The following is a 19752-nucleotide window of genomic DNA, read 5'->3' as shown; positions in this document are numbered from 1 at the left end:
ATGCCAACACGCTGGAGCCCGATGCCAACACGCAAGAGCCCAAGGCCAGCCCACAGGAGCCGGCTCTCCACCACGTGGCGCAGGGCACTGAACGTGTGATCCCTCCACGCTGCTCGGCCACTGCGAGCAGAGCAGCAGACATGGCAGGGCCATGGGGCAGGGCCGCAGCGGCCTATCATGGCCGCCACCCCTGGGCACCTAGGCCCACGCCTTCTACAAAGCTGGCCCGCCTGCCCTCTTGCTATGAATTCTGGAACAATCCCGGACCTCCTGGACCCCCGGGCTCCCTGCCGAAACTGGGCACATGAGATCTCCAGCTGCCGGTCCGGTCTGAAGGCAGACAAGCTGGAGTACACAGAGATTTGTGCAGAGATCGCAACCTGCAATTCCTAGAAGTGGAGCTGCGCGGGAAGCCACCTCCGGATGGTGAACCCCCCCCAACAACTAAGACAGTACATATCTAAATTCGTGTTTGAAATGACATGTCTTCGTAACAAAGTTTCTCTCCTTGTGTATTAATGACCATGTTTATGTGTATGTTTAAAGTTTGGTAAACAGTAACTTTAAGGCTAAATTCTTACTAGTCAAAGTTAAATGAAAAAGGTTTTCAACGTAATTCTCAAAAAGATAAAATTAACTTACATTTAAAGTCTGAGATAAAAATTAGTTAACAAGCAATATATTTTAACTAAGTTGGTCTAAACAAAAGGTTAAATAGACTTGTTGATGTGTAAAACTCTCAATTACCTTCTCTATTAGAAATGGTAGATCGCACAATGGCTATGCTAATTATTCTCATGCCTGAGGTTTCCTTTCCTGACTCCATCTTGAATGGGTGTAACAAAAGGTTAAAAGACATTGTTGATATGTAAAAGTCTCAAATTCCTTCTCTATTAGAAATATGCTAATAACAAGTTTTGTTTCATAGTAAGTAAATTGCAGCCAGCTGCCTTTGGGACTCTAGGCCGTTCCCCGCCCCCATGCAAATGCCCGTCGAGGCAAGTACGCCCCCCAGAGGCAAGAAAGTACGCCCCCCAGAGGCAAGAAATGTTTTTTAAGCTGATAAAGTTTTGCCCACAGAGGCAAAAATGGCCGCCTCAGGCCTTCCCTTGGCAGCACACTGGTTCTTGTTACTTGCTTACATGTTTCTCCATGTTTGTGCCAGTTTCTTTTTTAAAAATGCCTGTATGATAGAGGTTTCTGTTCACCCCACACCCTTGATACTATAGTCATTTAGTTACAAAGAAAAGGGGGAATTGTTGTATGCTTTACATTGGTTTGTTCTAGCCCTCCCCCGCCAAGAAAATTGGATCAGTCCAGTTAGTTTTGCGGGCCCGCTTGGCCCCGCCCCTAGGAACCCTGACAGAGTTCCAGAGTTGGAGAGTTGGAGAGTTAGGGAGAGTGCTTGCGCCGCCGCAAAGAGACAGCAGAGTTCTGTTTGGTGATTAGTTTGGTTTAGTTTATGAATCGTTGTTCCTGAATAAAGAAATACAGCTTCCCTGCCCAGCCGTATGTCTCCGAGTCTCTGTTACCCGCCTGTGAAGCTAGTCTGGCCGGCTGGAGCCTTCCGAATTTTAACAACAGACCAATCTTCTTCAAAGATGGACTCAGTGAAATGTCCTCTATTGGCCATTCAGAGCCATCTGTCTCTTCCCTGAGGATGCTCAGTGCCCTGTGCCATTGGAACCATGCCATCTCCTGGGGAGAGGGGGGAGGGCAGGATGGAGGCCTCTACCCTTAGCTTTTGTTTCTGCTGCCATTAGAGAGGCAGGCTGGATTGAGAGCTGCCACCAGAGTTAAGTCAAGGTCACACTCAGCTTCCAGGCTTTGTTCTCAGGTGCACTTGACCCACTGTTCTCAGTGACTGTGGGCGTCAGAGGACTGCAAGCATTATCCTCACCAAAGGAATGTAGAGAGGAGCCCAGACATACTCAAAGCCCATTGTCATTAAGAATGCATCACTAGGGTTAGGCAGCAGTGTACCTGGTTGAGCGCACACATTACTATGCTCAAGGATCCAGGTTTGAGCCACCCTCCACCCCTTACTCAGCTGCAAGAGAGACACTTCATGAGCAGTGGAGCAATGCTGTAGGTGTCTCTCTCTCACCCTCACCACACCCTCATCCTCTCTCAGTTTCTTTCTGTCTTATAAAAAATTAGAAAGAAAAATAAATGGAAAGAAAATAGCCACCAGAAGTGGTAGATCATGGTAGAGCATGAAAAAGATAGGTGGCAAAGAAACAGAGGGAGAGAGAGAAAAAGAGAGAGAGAGAGAGAGAGAGAGAGAGGGAGAGAGAGAGAGAGCATCTGCTGACACATATGACAGGTTTCATATACAGCTGAGCCTGGAACAAGGCAGGGGTTAGGGCCACAGTTGAAGACCCTTGTGTAATGTTTGAGTCCCCCAAAAGTTAACCAGAGCTGTGCCTTGGTAACCACAGGAGGTTGGCTATGAGTCCCTCCCAGAACACCCTCCCAATCTGCAGGTTCCACAACTGTACATTTGCTCAGTCAACATCCAAGGTTGGAGCTATGAGTGGAAACCACACTCGGAGCGGAAACCATGTGTGGAACCATCACGGGGTTCAGACTTTGTCCAAGAGTCAACTGCATGTGCTTCTCTTGTTCTCAGTTTCCCCCTGGGGCAGGGTACTGTGGTCCTTCCAGTTTATAGAGGAAACTGAGGCTCAGCCAGGTTGAAGAGGTGGAAATCCAGCAAACTCTCAAGACCCGCTGGTATCTGGAGGGCAACTCTGACCCTCTGTAATGTGCACAGTGTCTGACTCAGCCAATCCCCTTCTGGGATTCCATCTGGAGTTGAGTCACACAGGTGAACAAATACATGAGCAAGGATATTCATAAGAGTTTGCTCTGCAAAACACTGGGGAATGAGTTCAACACATTAGCTGCATTATGGTTCACTCACATAAGACTACACAAAAGTATTAAATAGGTTGTGTTCTAGCAAAGTAATGTCAAGGAGAGATCATCATGATTTTGATTTTGTGTTTAAAGAAATTTCTTATTTGGGGGTCAAGCGATGGTGCACCTGAGTAAGTGCACACATTATAGTGCACAAAGACCCAGGTTCAAGCCCCTGGGAGTAGGTTCTGGGAGGAGCCCACTCTTGTGAGCACATATTCTGTCAGATTATGTTTCCTGCTAGCCTCAGGGTTTGCATACTGTTACTTCCTGGACTGAAACCCCAACTTCCTCACAGCCCATGCCCATGTCAACCTAGTGTCTGCTGAGTATTTTTGTCTCTGAACTTCTAGTCAATAGTTTGATTCAACCTCAGTGTTATATTCTCTGCTAGGCATTTATGACTGCAAACCCCTTTACAATACCCATGCTCACTAAAACATAAGTCCCAAGCTCACATAGTCATGAAGCATCAAGCATACTAAGAAGACAGAGGAAATTATCCAGAGTGGTAGACCAAGACAGCAACTGGATGAAAACTAGTTATTGAAAAGATCTATGTAAATGTCTTAAAGAGAGTGTCAGAGCTATGTCAGACGCTAAGGATCCTCACCTACGTGAGACATTCATTATCCTACTGGATGGGTGGGAAGCTTCACGAGTGGTGAAGTACGGCTACAGGTGCCTCTCTGTCTCTTACCTTCTATAGCTCCCCCTCCTCTCTTAATCTCTCTCAGTCTTTATCCAATAATAAATTAATTTAAAGATAATGAGAAAGAAATTTCTTATTTTAGATCAAGGGGCAGTGAGGGAGGGAGGGAGGGGGAAAGAGAAAGAAGGAGGGGGGGGAGAGAAGGCACCTAAATTTCCTTCAGCATGGTGAGGGCTGGTTACACACATGGCAAAGCAGCACAGTATCCAAGTGAGCTATTTCACTGTCCTTAAATTTTTTTTAATTACATCGAATAACAGAGATTTTCTTCTTGTAAAAGAAGCCCATGCTTTACCATGGAGTGAATGTGAATACTAAAACATTGTTAGAACCAGAGAGATATAATAATGGTTATGCAAAAGATTTTCAGGGGCCTGGTGGTGGTGCAACCTGCTTAAGCACACACATTACCACGCTCAAGGACAGGGGTTCGGGTCCCCGATCCCCATCTGCAGTGGGGACACTACACAAGTGGGGACACTACACACATGGTAAGGCATGTCTGCAGGTGCTTCTCATTCTCTCTCCCTGTCTATCTTGTACTGCCCTCTTAATTTCTCTGTGTCCTACCAAAGAAAAGAAAAAGAAAAAGGTGTGGGATAGTCTCTAGGAGCAGTGGATTCCTACTGATGGCACTGAGACCCGTCAATAACCTTGGTGGCAAAAATTTAAATAAATAAATAAAAACTTTCATGCCTGAGGTTCAATTCCTGGAACCAATATAACCACAGCAGGGCAGTACTTTGGTTTAAAAAAAATGTTGATTGAGTGATTCCAACTTTAGAAAAGGAGAACATCCAGGGTGGGATTAGATAGCATAATGGTTATGCAAAGAAACTCGACTCTCATGCCTGAGGCTCCAAAATCCCAGGTTCAATCCCCCACACCACTATAAACCAGAATTGAGCAGTGCTCTGGTGTAAAGAGAGAGAGAGAGAGAAGAGGGGAGAGGGGAGAGGGGAGAGAGAGAGAGAGAAAGAGAACATCTACATCAAGAATGTGGTCTTATGAGAGACATAGGGTGGGGTTGTGGTGAAAGAAAGAACTCTTCACTTTCCATGTTTTCTCTGAATTCCGAAAGCATTACTTTATATTTATTTAAAGAACAGTACTTCTATTTTAAAAAATATTTTTATTCCCTTTTGTTGCCATTGTTATTTTATTGTTGCAGTTATTATTGATGTCATTGTTGTTGGATAGAACAGAGAGAAATGGAGAGAGGAGGGGAAGACAGAGAGGGAGAGAGAAAGACAGACACCTGCAGACTTGCTTCACTGCTTGTGAAACGACTTCCTTGCAGGTGGGGAGCCTGGGGCTCGAGCCAGGATTCTTCCACCGGTTTTTGTGCTTTGCACCACTTGCGCTTAACCTGCTGAGCTACCACCTGACTCCCAGCACTTCTATTTTTGAAAGTCATTAAACTAAATTTAAAAAATAGGCTCAATCCCCTGGCCTCCAATTTGATCATTATCCCACTCCCTCAAGCATGGGCTTCTGGAAAGATGTCCAGTGTGTGTGTGGGGGGGGGGTGAGTAAATAACATGCAGGGGGCCAGACCCCACTGATCGCACACATCCTTGTGAGCAAAGACCATGTTCTAACCTCTGTTCCCCACTCAAGGGGGATGCTTCACAAGTCATGAAGCAGGGGGCAAGGGTAGATAGCACAGTGGTTATGCAAAAAGACTCTCAAGCCTGAGATTACCAAGTCCCAGGTTCAATCCCCTGCACCACCATAAACCAGAGCTGAGCAGTGCATTGGTAAATAATAATAATAATGTGGTAAGTAGGTCTGCAGGCGTCTCTCTCTTTTTTTGTAAATTTATTTATTTATTCCCTCTTGTTGCCCTTGTTTTATTGTTGTAGTTGTTGTTGTTATTGATGTCATCGTTGTTGGACAGGATAGAAAGAAATGGAGAGAGAAGGGGAAGACAGAAAGGGGGAGAGAAAGAGAAATACCTGAAGACCTGCTTCACTGCTTGTGAAGCGACTCCCCTGCAGGTGGGGAGCCAGGGGCTTGAACCAGGATCCTTACGCCAGTCCTTGCACTTCCTGCCACCTGCGCCTTAACCCTCTGCACTACCGCCCGAATCCCTGCAGGCTTCTCTCTTTCTCTCTCCCTCTCTGTCTACTCCTCCCTTCTCAATTTCTCTCAGTCCTATCCAATAAAATATAAAGAAAAAAAAGGAAAAAAATGGTCACCAGGAGTGGTGGATTTGCAGATTTGCAGTGCCGGCACTAAACCTCAGCAATAACCCTGGAGCAACGACTAAAATTAATTAATTAATTCCACACATACCAAGAAGACCCTCCCAGAGGTGATTCCTTGACCTTTGTAAACCCCTGTGTAATACCTGTTGGTTAGGTCTAAACTGGAGAGAAGAAAATAAGAAAAGAGGAATGACTGAGAAAATAGTGGTTTGCACTTTGCCCTGCCTCAGGCTATGGGGCTCCATTTCAGTCCACAGGCTGACTATGGCCTGCAAGACAACAGGAGCTCAAGGTTTACAGTGATGACAGCACTGGGGGATTTCAGGTGCAGAGGCAAGACCAGGAAATGTAGACTTCTCTCTGGGAAGGGCAGGGCAAAGGACACTTCCTTGATTGTTGCTAACGGATGCACACCATTGGTTTCTAAGCTATATAAATTTCAAGAATAGAGTTTCAAACCTCAGTAAATGTGGATACCACACCACAACCGGCATCACCACCAAAGTTCTTGCACTTGTCATTACTATCCCAACAACCTCCTCTGCCAACTCTTCCCATCCCCTGTCTCACCCTCTCTAGTGGCCACCATTTTGTTTTCAGAGTTTGTTTTTAGCTTTGCTTGGTTTGTTTGTTTTCTTTCTTTACCATCTACAGATGGGTGAAACCATTCGATATTTATCTTTCAGGGCCAGGTGATAGCACAATGATTAGTCCTAAAGACTTTCCTGTTTGAGGCTCCAAGGGCCCAAGTTCAATACACAGCACAGCCATGAAGCAGAGCTGAGGAGTGCTCAGTGAGGAGGAGGCTGAGGGGAGGGATGGTTTCAGGTCCTGGTGCCTAGTGATGCAATGAGACTTAGACTGGGGATGCGTGTTTTGCAGAAAACTGAGGAATTTCACATATGTACCAATAACTGTATCTACTATAAACCATTAATCCCTCGATAAAAATGTATTACCATTATTTTACATAAAATATTTGTCTTTCAGTTCCTGACAGATTTTACTTGGTCCAATCTCTTCCAGTTCCATTCATGTTGTTGAAAAAGGCAAGATTTTGTTTGTTTGTTTTTTAATATCTGAGCAGTTCAGGTTTCAGTGCAGGTGGGGAGAGGCCTGTGGAGCCCAAGCAAGAGCCCAGAGCTGAGCATTACCAGTCTGAGGGAAAAGGAAAGCAGTGCGGGGGCCTGCCACCCAGAGCCACAGTTACTGCTGCAGGCAGGGCTAGCAAAACCTCCAGCACAGCCCTGTAGGCCTCTGGAAGGTGCCAAGCTGAGGGTCAGAGTGCCAGGAGCTGAGCAGTCACAACCAGAGACCCCACACCCCTGGTCCCAGGCTGGATGCCAGTCACTCTGGGAGCTGGGCTTCTGGCTCCCCTGGGTTGAGTGTGGATGGGCTGGTCCAAGAGAACTGTGGGAGCTTCTCCTCTGTCTTTGTCCCCTTTGGGGCCAGGGACAGCAAGTGGAGGCTCCCTTAAGGCAGATGGCCTGGTCAAATCTTGGCTTTGTCATTCACTGGCTGAGTCACCTTAAACAAAAGTCACTTAACTTCCTGGAGCCTCAGTTTCCACATGAATAAACTAAAGACAGCAATTTGGTCAGGTCCTGCTTTTAGTTTCCCTTTCAGATCTTCTTGCTCAACTTCTGTTGATGAGTGGGATCATCCCATACTCATCTTTATCTTTCTGACTTAGCTCACTTAACATAATTCCTTCTAGCTCTGTCCAAGATGGGTCAGAGAAGGTGGGTTCATTGTTCTTGATAGCTGCATAGTATTCCATTGTGTATATATACCACAGCTTTCTCAGCCACTCATCTGTTGTTGGGCACCTGGGTTGCTTCCAGGTTTTAGCTATTATGAATTGTGCTGCTATGAACATAGGAGTACACACCTCTTTTTGGTTGGGTGTTATGGAGTCCTTGGGGTATAACCCCAGGAGAGGAATTACTGGATCACATGGAAGGTCCATGTCTAGCCTTCTGAGAGTTTTCCAGACTGCTCTCCACAGAGGCTGTACCAATTTACATTCCCACCAGCAATGTAAAAGGGTTCCTCTGTCCCCACATCCTCTCCAGCATTTGTTGCTGCTGTCCTTTTTGATGTATGCCATTCTTACAGGAGTGAGGTGGTATCTTAGTGTTGTCTTAATTTGCATTTCTCTGACAATCAGTGACCTAGAGCAGTTTTTCATATGTTTGTTAGCCTTTTGGATCTCCTCTGGAGTGAATGTTTTGTTCATATCCTCTGCCCATTTTTGGATGGGGTCATTTGCTTTTTTGGTGCTAAGTTTGCTGAGCTCTTTATATATTTTGGTGATTAGTTTCTTGTCTGATGTCTGGCATGTGAAGATCTTCTCCCATTCTGTGAGGGGTCTCTCTGTTTGTTTAATAGTTTCTTTGGATGTGCAGAAGCTTTTCAATTTGATGTAGTCCCATTGGTTTGTTTCTGCTTTAGTCTTCCTTGCAATTGGGTTTGATTCATCAAAGATGTCCTTGAGGTGTAAGTAGGGCACCAAAGTAAAAACCCTGTGGTGAGGGGTAGACATGCAGCTTCCTGGGCCAGTGGGGGGTGGGAGTGGGTGGGAGGGATGGGTCACAGTCTTTTGGTGGTGGGAATGGTGTTTATGTACACTCCTAGCAAACTGTAGACATATAAATCAGTAGTTGATTAATATGAGAGGGGGAAAATCAATTGTATGTCTCAAAGTTTTTCAAAACACAAACTGAATCTTTTTTAATATATAGGCTGTGTATTTGATATGCGGACTCTCTCAAAAGCCTAGACGAAGTAGATCAGAAGCATCCAATAGCACAGCTATATACAAGATACTGGATACTGTACAGCAAACCATAACAAAAGGACTTTTCAAAGTTAACCCAATTACCAATTAATGTGATGATAACATTAACTATCGATTGTCTTTTTGAACCCTAAGACAGCAGGAACCTCACATCTCCACTATAGAGCCCCTACTTCCCCCAGTCCTGGAACCCTTGGATAGGGCCCACTTTCCCGTATGCCTCTCCCAATCCATATCAAATAATATTGCATCCGCCGACCACAACCTAACCAACGCAACGATTGCCACCTCAACATGCTTCACCTCAGACTGTGTCCAGAGACTTCACGTGTGAAATGACAACCATTCAGCTTCATTACTCGGGTGAGACCTTTCCATTTATAGTAAACTCTAATTTCATCTCAGGTGGTTCACTTTCTAACGAAGTCCCAAATACACCAGTTTCTGTGAGAGAGAGCTTATGTTCACACATATCCATAAACTACTGCAAAATATATACCTGAAAGCAGAAGTACACTAGAATTTGCAGTGAGTACCTCCCTAACACTTCTCTCCACTATTCCAAGCTTTGGGTCCATGATTGCTCAACTATTTGTTTAGCTTTGTATGTTAACTCTCTTTTCAATCACCAGGTTCCAGATGCCATCAGGATGCTAGCCAGGCTTCTCTGGATTGAAGACCCCACCAATGTGTCCTGGAGCTCAGCTTCCCCAGAGACCCACCCTACTAGGGAAAGAGAGAAGCAGACTGGGAGCATGGACCGACCAGTCAACGCCCATGTTCAGTGGGGAAGCAATTACAGAAGCCAGACCTTCTACCTTCTGCAACCCTCAATGACCCTGGGTCCATGCTCCCAGAAGGATAGAGAATGGGAAAGCTATCGGGGGAGGGGGTGGGATATGGAGATTGGGTGGTGGGAATTGTTTGGAGTTGTACCCCTCCTACCCTATGGTTTTGTTAATTAATCCTTTATTAAATTAAAAAATTAAAAAAAAACTAGAGACAGCAGTACTGTCTGGGGGTTGTCACAAAGCCTGATGAGGTTAGTGTAGTCCTTTTTTAAAAAAAAATTTTTGTTTAATTATTACTTATCAGATAAAGATAGAATTTGAGAGGAAAAGAGAAGACCTGCTCTACATGACCTGAGGGAGGCATGCAAGGTAGACATTGCTTATTCTGTTCTATTCTATTCTATTCTATTCTATTCTATTCTATTCTATTCTATTCTATTCTATTCTATTCTATTCTTATTATCTTTATTTATTTATTGGATAGAGATAGCCAGAAATCAAGAGGGAGGTGGGGGAGGGGGTAAATAGAGAGGAGGAGAGACAGAGAGACACCTGCAGCACTGCTTTACCACTCGTGAAGCTTTCCCCTGCAGGTGGGGACCAGGGACTCGAACCTGGGTCCTTGCGCATTATAACATGTGTGCTCAACCAGGTGCACCACCACCTGGCCTATTCTATTCTATTCTATTCTATTCTATTCTATTCTATTCTATTCTATTCTATTCTATTCTATTCTATTCTATTCTATCCTATCCTATCCTATCCTATTTATTATTTATTTATTTTAGATAGAAACAGAGAGAAACTGAGGGGAGAAGGTAGGATGAGAGAGAGAGATATGCAGCACTATTTCACTGATCATAAAGCTTCCTCCCTCCAGGTGGGGACAAGGGGCTTGAACTCTAGCCCTTAAGCACCATAATGTGGGTGCCCAACCAGGTGCACCACCAACCTGGCCCCTTTTCTTCATTCATTATTTCATTCATTCACATAGACAGAGAGGCAGAGAAGCAAAGAGCCTGAAAGAGATCACAGCACATGATGATGGAGACAGCATAATAGTTTTGCAAAAGACTTTCATGCCTGAGGCTGTGAGGACCCAGGTTCAATCCCCAGCACCACTATGAGCCAGAACTGAGCAGTGCACTCATAATAAAATTGAAAGAAAGGAAGGAAGAAAGAGAGAGAGAAGGAAAGAAGAAATAAAAAGAGAAAAGAGAGGGAAAGGAAAGATAGTGAGGGAGAGAGAGAAAGAGACACTTGAAGCATTGCTTCACTACTCTTGAAGCTTCCTCCCCTTACACCTGGGGACCGGGAGCTTAAACCTGGGTCCTAGCACAATGTAACATGTACTCAATCAGGTGCTCCACCACACTGCTCCACTTTATTCATTATATATATAAAACATGGTTTAATCAAGTAGCACAAAAACATAGCACTGCTGTGGAAGGCTGGTGTGTGGTGCTGAGCAGCTGAAACAGAGGCCATGGGCCGGGGGCAGGGTGGGGGTAGGGAAGTTACCCTTTAAAGAAAAGCGGCCTTTGGGGCATAAATCCAGTAGAGCACTCACCTATGCCATGCAGGGCTCTGAGTCACAGGTGCCACACTCCTAGCACCCACTCAAGGGGCTACTGGCTGGAGTCTGCACATTGAAGGCGACCCTGGGATGTGTGCATCCACTTCCATTCCAGAAGTGACCAGAAACGCTCACTGTGTCCTCACCCCTGACTTCTCTGTGTGCTTCAGAACGGTCTCCCTGTGCCTGGCCCTCAATCCCAGCTTTTGTTCCCTCCCTCAATTTGTCACCTGTCCAATGCCAACCTTCTAGCCAGATTAATGATAATCTCCTTCAAGATCTAAAAAGGCCCTCAGCCACATCCTAGTACTCCAGGATATGGGGGTATCTTCCTGTTCCCCTGACAAGGACTTTGAGGTCTTCATTCCCTTCTCCAGCTCACAACCTTCAACTCATTCAGTTCCATTTCCAACACATGGGACTCGGTGGTGGACTCAGAGAGCATGTCCAGGAGGATGTCCACTTTCAGCCGCAAGACATTGTTCTTGTCCTCCAGCACCTGGTTGCACCTCCGGAGCTGCTGCACCTCCCTTCAGTCCACGCCACCACTAACCCTCATGTCTGCAACCCACCTGCCATTTTCAAACTTCAGGCTCTGACTAGACAGGTTCATCACGGGGATTCCATAGTCGAGGCCCAGCTCCACCTCCCAGATTGAGCAGTGCAAATTACGCAGGTTGGAGAGAGAAGTAGACTTCTGCTGGGGCGTCTTCTTTGAACTGAACATACTCCCTAAAAGAAACATCTCTGGTCTGATGAAGGACAGTCAATACACTCTTCTCCTTATGAGTTCCCAATGCATCTAAGTGCACCCCAAGGCCACCTGGATGCCAGGGACCAGCAACCGTGACACCGGCCTTGACACCCCCCATTATTCTTTTTAACATATTATTTTAATTGCTACTAGGGTTATCACTGGGGCTTGGTTCCTGTACCGTGAATCCACCATCCCAGTGGCCATTTTTGTCCTTTTCAATTTTTTCTATTTGATAGGACTGAGAGAATTTGAGGGAGCAGAGAGAAAGAGAGAGACCTATAGCATTGCTTCACTTCTTATGAAGTGTCCCTCCTGCATGTAGAGACTGGGGGGTCGAACCAAGGACCTTGGACATGGTGATGTGTGTGCACTCAACCGGGTGAGCTACTCTCCAGCCCTGATGCACCTTCTTCCTTCCCATCCCATCATGAGGAACAGCTGGAAACACATTCTTAGCCCACTTGGATACTCCGTCACCTCACCTCACCACTCCCATCCTTCCATAGACTCCCCTTGGGCCACCCCAGCTGGGTTCAGTGCTCCAAATAAAGGCTCTCTGCCCCCCAAATTCTCTAACTTCATGGTCTGACAAGGGCCCTAGTCTCTAGTGCCAACTCTCTCACTCATGAAGACCTCAGCTTGGGTTTTCACACAGGCAAAGGCCACAATGAGGACACCAGAGACCAAGGGTAGCATTAAAACAAAAGATAAAAGACATATTTTCAAAGGGAAAAGGGGAGCACTGATGGCCAAGGTCCTGGTGAACTCCAACACCTTCCGCCTCCCAAGTCAGGAAACTGAGATGAGGTCTGAAGGTTCCCAGCAAGAAAAGAAATGGCTCCCCCCACAACCCTTCACAATAGCATCCACCTTAGCTTCTCACACACCACCAGCCACATTCTATGTACTATTCAGTCCACAACACAATCAAGTGGGAAGGAACTACCTCCCTTCTGTACCCAGCCAAGATTCCTCCTCCAGGAAGGTCCTAAACAAATGGAATTCTATAGCACTTGATATGTAGGCTTCACTTTTTCCTATAACTTCACAGTTACCAATATAGCATTTGTATACCATTACCTCAGGGACTGGCCAGGAACACAGTCAGGAGCTCAGGAGCCATGGTCCTCACAAAAGGAACAGGCGATTTAACTGTGGGAACCCGGCAAAATGATTTCCTGACTTTCTATAGGAAAGAAATCCCACCATAAGTTCAAGCCCAGTGCAAGGGTCTGGATATAGAGTTCAGTCGCCAACAAAAATCCAACAGCCACCTCCATATCAGCCTAACTATATATAGACAGTCTTCAGGATGCCTGAAATGGAAAGGTCATTAGGAAAATTAATCCCAAATGACCAAAAAAGAAACAAAAAAAGATCATGCAATCATTGTTGCCCTGCTCACAAGAGGGAGGACTCCCTAAAGTGAACCCTAGTGTGTGGTCAGTTGTCAACAAGCACAGAACGTAAAGAGAGTGGAAAGCTCGTCTCCATCAGATAAAGACCCCTTTGTCTGTCTACCCCTGGAGTATATTAGAAAGCTCTCTTGGGACTGGGAGGTAGGACTTTTTGGTTCTGGTCTCAGTCCTACTAGTGAATGTCTATATGACCTCACATAAGTGGTTATACTTCTATTTGGAGAAGGAGAGTCACTGTGTTCTGGTCAGTAACATCTTCTATCAGAGTCCAGATGTTTGTTTTTTTTTAATATTTTGTTTTTTTTTTATCAGAGACACATAGAAAAAGACAGACCAGAGCACTGCTCAGCTCTGGCTTATGGTGGTGCTGAAATTGAACCTAGGACCTCCAGAGCCTCAGGCATGAAAGTTGTGCTCTCTCCCCAACCCCAGCTGCCTTTAAAAAAAGATTTAATTATTTGGGGCCTGGTGGCATACCTGGTTAAGTGCACACATTACCATGCATGAGGAACCAGATTCGACCCCTTGCTCCCCCATCTGCATCAGGGGAAGCTTCACAAGTGGGGAAGCAGGTCTGTAGGTGTCTCTCTCTTTCCGCCATCCCTCTTACTTTCTATCTGTCCTACCATATTAAAATAATAAGAAGAATATTTTTTTAGTATATTGCATTATTTATTATGACCGTAATGGATGACCTAAATAAACTTAAAATAAAATAAAGAATAAATAAAAAAGGAAAATGGCAGCCAGGAGCAGTGTATTTGCTGTGCAGGCACTGAACTCCAGTGATAATCTTGGTGGCAAAAAAAAATCATTTATTTGGAGGTGGGTGGTGGTGCACCCAGTTGAGTGCACATTACCATGTATAAGGATGTGAGTTCAAGACCCCAGTCTCTACTTGTAGGAGAAAAGATTCATGAGTGGTGAAGAAATGCTACAAGTCTCTATCTGTCTATCTATCTATCTAACTATCTATCTATCTATTTATCTATCTCTTTCTCTCTCTCTCTCCTTCTCTCTCCATCTTGCCTCTTGATTTCTCTCTGCCTCTATCCAATAAATTGTAAAATATATTTTAACGTATTTATTTATGAAAAGTGAGGGGAGAAAGAGAGCCAGAGCATCACTCCGGCACTTGCCATGCAGAACTTCATGCCTGAGGAAGTCCAAGGTTTTTTTATTTTTTTAATTTATTTTTTATTTATTCCCTTTTGTTGCCCTTGTTGTTTTTTTATTGTTGTAGTTATTATTGTTGTTGTCGTCGTTGTTGGATAGGACAGAGAGAAATGGAGAGAGGAGGGGAAGACAGAGAGGAGGAGAGAAAGACACCTGCAGACCTGCTTCACCGCCTGTGAAGCGACTCCCCTGCAGGTGGGGAGCCGGGGTTCGAACCGGAATCCTTATGCCGGTCCTTGTGCTTTGCGCCACCTGCGCTTAACCCACTGCGCTACAGCCCGACTCCCGAAGTCCAAGGTTTTATCCACTACACCACCTCTTGGGCGACAGAGGTCAGGCTATACGACAAGTAATAAAATCTTTTTCTTTGTCTGGGCTGGGGGTGGGGAAAGCCAATTAAATGTAGGCAATTTGAAAGGTTCTGGAAATACAGAGAGGGACTTCTGTTTCTTTTGGCTTCTGACTCACTGCTTTACTGTGCCCAATGGGAGTGATCAACACCTCCCTCACCTCTCAACCCCCTTCATCAGCCTAGGCGGGCAGAGAGCTGGGTCTGTCCTATGTCTGGTACCTCTCTGGGACCACTGGGGTTGACTCAAGTGGTAACCTAGCAACCTAGCACTCCACATCCCCTATGGATGGATTGTAGACTCTTGAGGTTGGGGCCAAGCTAGGGGAAGATCACCAATGAATCACAGCAAATGGTTTGAGAAATGCAAATTTGCTCCTGCTCCTTGGAGCTACTTACAAAGAGCAATGCTTCCAATAATCCAAAAAGTGTCTGTGATGGCTTGGAGAATACATTCCAGAAATAGCTGGGCATTTTTAGGTGATAGGTTTTGGGAATATTAGCAAAGGCTAAAGTCTGTAAGCCCAGCTCACAGGTAAACCGAGTGATTGTGGATTTCACGTTTTGCAGAGGCTGATTTTAACTCCTACTTCTTTTCCTATTTTTTTTTAAATTTTATTAATCCAAGACATTGATGTAGGTGGGAAATCCTGTGTCGTTATCCAGGCTTGATTATTTTACAAAGACATGCAAACTACGCCTTTACACTTCTGCCATATACACTGAGCTCCTAGGAAAGCATTAGCTGTTTAAATAGGGAGAAGATGGTAATTCCTTTCATTTTGAACGCCTACATGTGTTGTGACTTTTAAATTTTTTTTAAAAATGTATTAATAGTTGGTTACAAGATTGTAAGATTGCAGTGCATAGCTCCACACCACACCCACCACCAAAGTTCTATGTCCCCATCCTCCCGCCTCCCAAAGAGAACCACCAGCGTTCTTATAAGTGTTGTGACTTCTTTAAAAAAGAGAGACAAAGGGAGAGAGTGAACAAGACCACAGCCCTGAAACTTCCTTCAGTGTGAGGGTGCTGGGCTCGAACCTGGGTCACACTGCTGTGACTTTTGAAGAAGCACATCACCAACAGCAATGCCATCCTTAAGTACATTTTTTAAGTTTCCAAGACACCATGCCCATCTGAATCTTCCTCTGCAACAGCTGCAGGCATGGCAACTCTATGCACGGGCTCTCTTATTATAAACCACTTATTTATTTATGTCTCCTTTAAATTGCAGTGTATTATATTGCTATTCTTGATATCATGGGCATAAACAGGTTGGATTAGCTCACATTCATGTCAGAGGGCTCAAGAGACAGCATAATGGTGATGCAAAAAGACTCTCATGCCTGAGGCACCAGTGGTGCCAGGTTCAATTCCCAGCACCATCATAAGCCAGAGCTGAGAAGGGCTCTGGGAATAAAATGAATTAAATAATGAATAAATAAGAAATAAAATCTATGTCATGGTGTATATGGTGTATTGTATATGCTGAGGGAGGATTGGGTTTGATACTTGTGAGAACCACTGAACCAGACTGTCACAAAGGTCCCTTTATACCTGTAAGTATTTTGAGGACTTAGAAAACATAATTCCCCCCACCCCTGCCCCTTGAATGTACTTTATAAATTTCCATAGTAGCACATGGGTGTTATTGAAAGTTTGAAAGTAATGGTTTTTTTTAATTATTATTGTCCATAAACTCATCACCAAGGTATGAAAATTCTTGTCAGTGATTTGGTGTATTTCTTTCTAGTCTTTCATCTGTGCATACCTATTTTATTTGTTTATTATTGCTCCCAGGGTTATCCCTGGGGCTCAGTGTCTGTACTATGAAGCCACTACTCTCAGTGGCCATATTTTTCCTTTTTATTTTATCTTTGGTGCTCTTTTTTTTTTTCCTGTTTAAGAGGTCAAGAGGGTGGGAGACACAGAGGAAAGGAGACAGAGAATAGGAGAGATGTCACAGAACCTCTTGTGTATGGTGCTCCTGAGGACTCAAATAAGGGTCCTTTTGTCCACCTAGTGTACAAGCTGCTAAGCAAGCTCTCTCCCAACTCCTGGGTCAAGCTGTAAATATGGTTTCGTAATCTTGCTTTTAAAATTTTACTTAGTGTTTTCTGTGTCATTAGAAAATACTCAAAAATATCCTTAGAGACACCATCAACAGTGCCTAGCCCTGTATTGTCAGATATTTAAAAGTTTCCAACTATTCGTTATTATAAATAATGCTGTGGGGCTGGGTGGTAACAAACCTCGTAGAGTGAACACATTACCATTTGCAAGGACTTGGGTTCAAGCCCCCAGTCCCCACCTGTAGGGGGTAGGTGGAGGGGGACCTTTATGAGCGGTGAAGAAGCAGTGCTGCAGGTCTGTCTATCTCCCCCTTTCAAGTTCTATCTCTATCCAAAAATAAATATAAGTGATTCTATGATGGACTTCCTGGTCTGTGGGCACATCTGTGATAATCTCCTTAGGGTTGATTCTTAGATATTGAATTACCGACTCAAAGAAAGGCACTTTTCTTTTTCTTTATTAGTGAGTTAATAAATTTAGGGATACAATTCTTCACAATTCCCAGCACCAGAGTTTTGTATTCCATCCTCCTCCACTGGAAGTTTCCCTGTTCTTTACCCCTCTAGGAGTATGGACCAAAGACCTTTATGGGGTGCAGAATGTGGGAGGTCTGACTTCTGTAATTGCTTCTCTGCTGGACAGGTGTGTTGACAGGTTGATCCACACCCCTGTCCTGTTTCTATCTTTCCCCAGTGGGGTAGGACTCTGGGGAGGTAGGGTTCCAGGATGCATTGGTGAGGTTGTCAGCCTAGGATGTCAGGTTGGAGTCATGGTAGCATCTGCAACTTGGTGGCTGGAAAAGCATTAAGTTATGAAGCAGAACAGATTGTTGAATAATCAGGAACCTAACAGTAAGACTATAGCAGATGAGAATTTGGGTTTTCATGTTGGAAGAAGGTAGAAAGTCTATCCTAGGTATATTCGAAGGGGCCCATGACTTTACTAATTTTTGCCTAAGCCTGACACCTAACATGCAGGTGGGCTGAAAGTATTGTCTAGTGGTCATGATGGGGGTCAGAGTTGGGAATAGGACCAGAAAGCTGAATCAGGGCAGAGAGTAGCTCCTAAATATGGGAAAAGTATATAAATGCCGTTAACTGTAAACCCCACCGATCTGACCTAGGGCCCAGGTCTATTCATATTTAGCACAGGAGCCCGTGTAACCTCTGCATCCCTGTCAGTCAGAGCTTGCATTCCATGGTCACAGCTAGAAACATATAATAAAATTACTAGACTGCACTCATTTCAGGACTAGTCTTCCTCAAGGGAAGGGCTCTTTTCAAGGTATTTGATAAAGCAAAAGTACTTTCCAGAAAGACTATCTGTCCCTGTCTATCCAGCCTGCTGTGTGTCTGACAGCATGCTGCAGCGCATCTCACATATTTGGTAATCCCACACTTGAGATTCCACTCCATAAATGGCATGCCAGTATTATTTAATTTCAAGTTCTTTTTTTCTTTCTTTCTTTTCCTTCCAACCCCAAGCTCCATTAATATTTTCCACACCTCCCCTTGGCATGAGGGCTTATTGCCTGTGAATTGGCTATCCAAGTCCTTTGTTTACTTTTCTCCTGGTAGTCGAAGGTTTTCTGCTCCATTAATAAATAAGAGCATAGTGCTCACTCTCCTCTAGGGACCAGGAAACCAAGGAGCCCTTGATTTTCAAGTGGTTTAATGACTCTGGGACATGGTGTAGAATTACCTCACTGATGTTCCTGATCCTTCACTCCCTTTAAGCTTCCCTTAAACTTAGTTGCTATAGGATTAGGACCCACTTCTGCTACTGGGGAAAGAGTGGATGGTTAGATGATAATCTCTACCAGGATTAAGCTGACACAAAGAAATGGCCTCCAAGAACTGGGGAGACAGCATAATGGTTATGCTAAAGACTCTGATGCCTGAGGCTCTGAGGTCCCAGGCTCAGTCCTCATCAGCACCCCTAAAAACCAGATCTGAGCAGTGCAGATCTCTCTCTTTCACTACTCACTCCTTAAAAATTAAGGTCCAGACACTAGTTAAGCACTCACAATACAGTGTGCAAGGACTCAGGTTCAAGCCCCTGGTCCCTACCTGCGGGGGGGTGGGGGGAACTTCATCAGTGGTGAAGCAGGGCTGCAGGTGTCTCTCTGTCTCTCTCCCTCTCTATCTCCCCTCCCCTCTCAATTTCTCTCTGTCTCTATCCAATAATAAATAAGTTAAATAAATAAACAAAAATATTTAAAAAATAATTAATTGAGGGAGTCGGGCTGTAGCGCAGCGGGTTAAGCACAGGTGGCGCAAAGCACAAGGACCGGCATAAGGATCCCGGTTCGAACCCCGGCTCCCCACCTGCTGGGGAGTCGCTTCACAGGCGGTGAAGCAGGTCTGCAGGTATCTATCTTTCTCTCCTCCTCTCTGTCTTCCCCTCCTCTCTCCATTTCTCTCTGTCCTATCCAACAACAACAACAACAATAATAACTACAACAATAAAACAACAAGGGCAACAAAAGGGAATAAATAAATTAAATAAATTTTAAAAATAATAATAATTAATTGAAAGAAAGAAATGGACCCTGAATAACTCACCTCCACCAATCCCCAGAAGTTCTGGGATTTCTGCCAATCATCCTGGCCGGGGGAAGTAGAGTGCTTAGGAATCTGGAGGAATGGGTGCTGGGAAATTGTGCCCATGCAGTCACATCTGCCATGTTGTCCCCTCAAGCTACTGCTAGTTCCCGTGAGAGTTGGGACATTCTCGGAGTGCCTGTTCAGCCATGTTGTGCCCTCAGGGCATTGTCTATATCCCCACGATATTTGGAGTGCTTTGGTTACTCCTCCCCCCTCCCATTCTCACGAGAGTTATTATCCTATCCTGGAGTGCTATGGTTACTCCTCCCCCTTCCCATTCTTGCAAAAGCTACTCCTATAAAAGCCTTCTTCTTCAGCACCTCGTTCTCTTGCCAGCACTTCACTCCGGTGTTCAGACA

At 44.9% G+C, this 19752-nt stretch overlaps 1 pseudogene; it reads right to left on the bottom strand.

Moving 5' to 3' along the window:
- Positions 1-11372: 11372 nt before the first annotated feature.
- Positions 11373-11756, bottom strand: LOC103117561 (protein chibby homolog 1-like; annotated as a pseudogene).
- Between the last annotated feature and the right edge of the window lie 7996 nt (positions 11757-19752).

This window comes from Erinaceus europaeus, chromosome X (assembly GCF_950295315.1).
Source record: "Erinaceus europaeus chromosome X, mEriEur2.1, whole genome shotgun sequence".
NCBI classification, from domain to species: Eukaryota; Metazoa; Chordata; class Mammalia; order Eulipotyphla; family Erinaceidae; genus Erinaceus; species Erinaceus europaeus.
This window is presented reverse-complemented; position numbering and strand designations above follow the sequence as displayed.